The sequence below is a fragment of the Pinus tabuliformis genome, chromosome 8 (assembly GCF_031772625.1).
Source record: "Pinus tabuliformis cultivar Carrire ecotype Pingquan chromosome 8, CPIR1, whole genome shotgun sequence".
NCBI lineage: Eukaryota > Viridiplantae > Streptophyta > Pinopsida > Pinales > Pinaceae > Pinus > Pinus tabuliformis.
In genome coordinates this window covers 1,613,902,979-1,613,908,874 of record NC_142294.1, presented here as the reverse complement: position 1 = coordinate 1,613,908,874, position 5,896 = coordinate 1,613,902,979, and positions in this window count along the sequence as shown.

Genomic DNA, 5,896 nt, shown 5'->3' with positions numbered 1-5,896 from the left:
ATTTCGAGCACACACATGGTCAGTACAACCAATATATGTACACAATGTTTATTAATTAGCACATTAAATTTCTACTTGGAAAAGTATTATTAAACATAAAAAAGGCCACAAGGATATTCTCCTCTTCTTGATCACAAGCATCATCAAATGGTAATATTAGATCTTCGATTAGGGCGCACTGAAAAGCATATGGGCATTCCTCCAGACTCTAGCTGCTCTCCGAGCAGCGACAAGAAGCCTATACCTGAAGCCACAAATTCAGATAATTCCTCTTAGCTAGTCTTTTTATGTTATGTTTTTAGCTTTTATGTTTCAATTATCTCCCCTGTATCTTCAAGGCCTCAAAGGTTTGGTATTTAGCATATTTATTTTGAATCTTGCCTCTTTTGGCAATCTTTTGTCTTTTGCTTTTCTAAAACAAGTAACTTTTTGACAATCGCTCCAAACTTCTCAAATACAATACAAACCATTTACTTTACACAAAAAAATTACAAAAAACAAAACAAATTATCATGATTTAAATAAATCTAAACATAATATCCTATATTTTTATCATTTTTATATACATTTCTTAGTCCCTACCTCGCCAGGGTCTATAACATTTGTCTCATATCAAAGTGCGTTGACTTTCAATATTTTTCCAATTCTAACCAAAGTTTGGAGAAAATGCTTAATATTCCTATTTTCCTGCAAATTCAAAGATAAATTTATAATTTTCTAGTAGTCTTATTTCTAATTTTCGATTGGTTGAGCATGCTCTGAGGGAACATAATTCCCTTGGTGGGGGCGTTTTATTTTTTCTATTTGTCAATGCCTGACAAATCATTTAAAAATCGGAAAAAGACTAATTTTGTGAATGGCCATTGCATAAGTGAGTGCTCTGACACTGACAGTGAGACTGACATTGTTATGCAACTGCACTACCCAATGATGCCAAACTGACGTGATTGTAGGGGAGGGGGGCACTAAATGAATCTCCAATTCATTGAGGTTCCTTCCACACAATAAGCTTCCTTTCACACTCCCTACTTGCACAATCAAAATGGAATTTTTCACAAAAGAGCATTACTTTATTTAAATGTCATATTCATATGAACCAAACGAAACAAAACATTAAAATTAACTAAAGTAAAAGTATCTAATGAACCTTTATAACTTTATCCACGTTTATCTAAAAAACATTTTACAATGAAATAGTAATTACTCTAAACCATGATAACTCTAATATCAACATGCTTATTTGTACACTTTGTTTTACATGTAGAATTACTTAAAACTGCAAAAAGTAAAAAGATCGTGGACTTCTTGCACAAAATGAGAAATGAAAATTTTTACACCCGAGAGCTATTGAGAAATGGCAACAAGAAATTCCAGTTTAATTTGTCCTTGAATTAAACTGTGAATTAAAATAGAATTATTTTCTCATAGAAATTTGAAAATAATTCATTAAGTTTAATTAACTTAATTAATTTAGGAAATTTGAATTGGAAGTCTTTTAGAAGACTTGTATATGTTCTCCCTAACTTATAGGACTTAAGGATGAGTTATGAATTAGTTGTAATTAGTTAACTCAGTTTATTGAGTTAAGTCCAGTTAAATTAGTTCCAATCAGTTTCAGGAACTAATAGTGAGTAAACAGTTAGTTGGGACACTAGTGACCTAATTAGTGCTACTCTAGTTAACTGAAGATTCCACCATCAGAAACTCATGCATGCTGATTCTAAGAAAGACCCAGTTGAGACTAGAGTGCAGGGACATTGTACTATTTGTTTTAGATTTTTCTGAGTTGCACTGACAGTGCATGCATTCAGGAACTGATCCTTGAGGGATTCCGCTATTTTTAGAGGTTTTATTTCCCTTTAAATACAGGCTATCCTTCATAGGAATTACACATTGGAATAGAGACTTGGAGAGCTTGTGAATTGGCTAAGCTTTGGCCTTGAGATTGCTTATGAGTTGGAGATTGAATTTGCTGAGTGTTGGGATTGTTCTAGAGAGAACAAGCATTGTAATTTCATCTTGATTTTCCTGATTAATTCAAAATAGATAATGGGGTTTTGAGCTGCGGCTTTCCCCGAATATTTACTATGTTATGTGCCTTTGATTATCTTCCTCTATTGATTATTGTTTGCTCGATGTTTATGGGCTTCCCCTGTAAAGAGTATAAGTAGATTCTAGTCTCTTGATTTAGCAAATTGCATTAGCTTGTGAAACTATAGGTTTTTCTACATGGTACCAGAGCCAGGTTGTTTTTTGGGCTGAGAGTTTGTAGAGAATTTCTGAGAATTTATGTGGAAAATTTTCAGAAACAATTGCATATTTTGATTCCTTTGGAAATATATCGAAATTCAAAAAAAAAAATCGGCCGAATCGGAGTTCGAATGAGGGAGATATCGCTGATTTAAAATCAGCTCTCTAGAGGAGATTTCAAAGTTTTGAGTTTCTAGGTTACAGGTGAAAGTCGAATTTGCATACATACTTCAGGATCAGAAGATGGCATTCCATGGGTTGAGGCTTGAGTATGCCTTGGAAGGCAACTCGAATTTTATAGCCTGGAGGGACAAGATGGAGGTTGTGCTAGAAGATAATGGCTTGAAGGAATTCATTAATCAAGAAGTCCCCAAGCCAACAGCTACGGATGCACAGAACTTGGCCGAATGGAAGAAGTGTGTGGCAAAGGCAAGGTAGATAATCCTTGAGGGAGTTTGAGACCACATTGTCTCGAGTCTCCATGGCAAGGAAACTCCGCATGCTATGTGGAAAACATTGACGGACTTGTATCAGAATAGCAATGATCAAAGGAAGTTGGCACTGAAGGATAAACTTCGTAAAATCAAGATGGAGAAAGGTGAGATGATTCCAAAGTACTTGACCAAGTTCACTCAATGTCAGGATGAACTTGGAATTTTTGGAATCACAGTTTCCGAGGAGGATATGGTGAACCTTTCTCTTCTTGGACTCCCAAAGAGTTGGCATAGTTATCAGGACTTTGTCAATGGTCGGGAGAAGCTGCCAGATTGGGAATGACTATGGTCGGATTTGATGCAGGATGAGATTAGGAGGAACACCAGGGATGGATCTTCATCAAAGACTGATGCTGAAGAGAAATGTGCCTTAGCGATTAAGGCAAGGAATGGGAAAGGTAAAATTTCATGTTCCAAATTAGATTCTTATCACGGAGGCAAGAAGAAGGACATGTCGAAAGTGAAATTCTTTCATTGTCACAAGATGGGTCACTTTGCTACAAATTTTCCATTGAAGAAGTCCAAGGAGAAGTCCTCAAGAGGAGCGACAGGTGAGGCTTTGGCCTCCAAATTCGAATTGGACTTTTCCCTCATTGCATGCATGGTGTCTTCAATGATGGGAAGTGTCTGGTACTTAGACAATGGAGCTTCTTTCCACATGACTGGCGACAAAGAGTTATTTAGTGAACTGGAGGAGAAAGATCTCAAGATGCATATCGAGATGGGTGATGACGGTAAGTATAGTGTTATTGGTGTGGGCACTATTACTTTTCAGAGGGAGCATGTGGCTCCACTCACCTTGAAGAATGTTATGCATGTACCCGGACTGACGAAGAACTTGGTATCTATTGCCATGCTTGAGGATAGAGGCTATGATGTGATCTTTTTGAAAGGAAAGGCGTTCCTTCGACACATAGCCACGGGTCAAGTAAAGAAGATAGGGATTCGAGTTCAGAATATCTATAAGATAGAGGTAGAGGATTGTGTTGCTTTGAGTTCAAAAGCGGAAAAGATGTTGATCCGAGACATTGGCGAGTTGTGGCACAGGCGATTGGGCCACTTGCATCATGGGGCTTTGAAGATATTGTAGCAAATCTCTATCGGTCTTCCCAAAGGTACGCTTGAGCAAGTTGATACATGCAAGGGTTGTACTTTGGGAAAATGCACCAAGTCTTCCTTTGGAGATAGAGACGTCGAGCAGAGTCTATTCTGGAGAGAGTCCATTCAGATATGTGTGGACCATTCTCGACAATATCCACCGCTAAACACAAGTATTATGTTATATTTGTAGATGACTATTCTCGTAAATGCTGGATATTTTTCATGCAGAGAAAGGATCAAACATTCACAAAGTTTTGTGAATTCGAAGTATTGGTCGAGAAAGAGTCAGGCAAGAAGGTTAAAGCTCTACGGAGTGATAATGGTGTAGAATACCTCTCCAATGAGTTTAAGAACTTCTGTGCAGTGGATGGGATTAAACGAGAGTTGACGGCACCTCATAACCCTCAACAGAATGGGGGTATCGAGAGGAAGAACATGAGCATAGTAGGGGCAGCAAGGGTGATGTTGAAGGATCAGGGCCTACCACTACACTTGTGGGCTGAGGCATGCAACACAACGGTTTATGTTCGGAATCATAGCCCACATCGGATACTTGAGAGTAAAACTTCAAGATTTTTGGGTCATCGGTTTATTGCCATGTGACCAAAGATGCACGAAAGAAGCTTGAGCCAACAACAGAGTTGGGTATCTTTGTGGGGTACACTGATACTCCCCACAACTATTGGGTGTACATGCAAAACAATCGGATGACAGTGGTTCGTAGGGATGCCAAGTGTGATGAGGAGAAGGCCATATGAGTATCCCTTGAGAGGGAGCTTGAACTACATGTGGAGAAGGAAATTTTAGTTCTTAAGGTTGAGGAGCCTGAAATTGATGTGGAGCAGCCACATGTAGAGGTTCCGGGAGTGGAGACATCCACTCAGGCAGACTCTTCCAGAGAGGGAAGAAAGTGCACTAGAGAGGCTGACAGATTGTTGGATGATGCATGTGAGAATATGGGAGCACCCTCTTCTCCGCGCAGACATAGGAGGTCACCAGATAGCTACACTAGATACATGGCACTTATGGGTGCATGTGTTGTGACAGAGCCATCTTCATTTCAGGAAGCAGTGCAGCAGCCAGTTTGGGTTGATGCGATGGTGGAGGAGTATGAATCCATAGTTCGAAACAGTGTTTGGGATGTGGTCCCGAGACTGGAGGACAAGTCAATTGTGAGCTTCCGTTGGCTTTACAAGGTAAAGCAAGCTACAAATGGTAATGTTGAGAAGCATAAGGCCAAATTTTTGGCCCGGGGCTTTTCACAGGTAGAGGGGATTGACTATGATGAGACCTTTGCTCCTGTTACAAGGTACTCATCTATCAGATCTAATTTGGCATTATCTGCACAGATGGTTTGGAGTATCCATCAGATGGATGTGAAGACTGCCTTCCTCAATGGCATGATTGAGGAAGAGGTGTACATAGAGCAACCCGAAGGTTTTGAAACCTTGGACCATGAGTTGCATGTGTGCCGACTCAAGAGAGCGTTGTATGGGCTGAAGCAAGCACCCCGTGCTTGGTACATCATGATAGATAGTTACTTCACTAGGTTGGGCTTCACGAAGAGTGAAGCAGATGTGAACCTGTATCACATAATGGTGGAAGGTAATATTTTGATCATTGTACTTTATGTAGATGATCTCATACTGACAGGTGATGAGAAGCTCATCGAATCTTTCAAGGAGGACCTTGCAAGAGAGTTTGAGATGAAGGACATGGGGCTCATGCATTACTTTCTTGACATGGAGGTATGGTAGGGAGATGGGGAGTTGTTTGTTTCTTAAGGCAAGTATGCCAAAGAGATACTTAAGAGATTCTGCATGGAGAGAAGTAAACCCATGGAGACTCCTCTAGCTAGTAACTGGAGGAAGGAGTATGCTATTTCAGTAGAAGTAGTGCAAGCTACTGTTTACAGGCAGCCTGTGGGTTCACTCATGTATTTGGTGAACACACGACCAATGCGTTATGCAGTTAACCAGCTTAGTCAAGCGATGGTTAGGCCTACCAAGTTGTATTGGAAGGCAACAAATCATGTATTGAGATACCTCAGA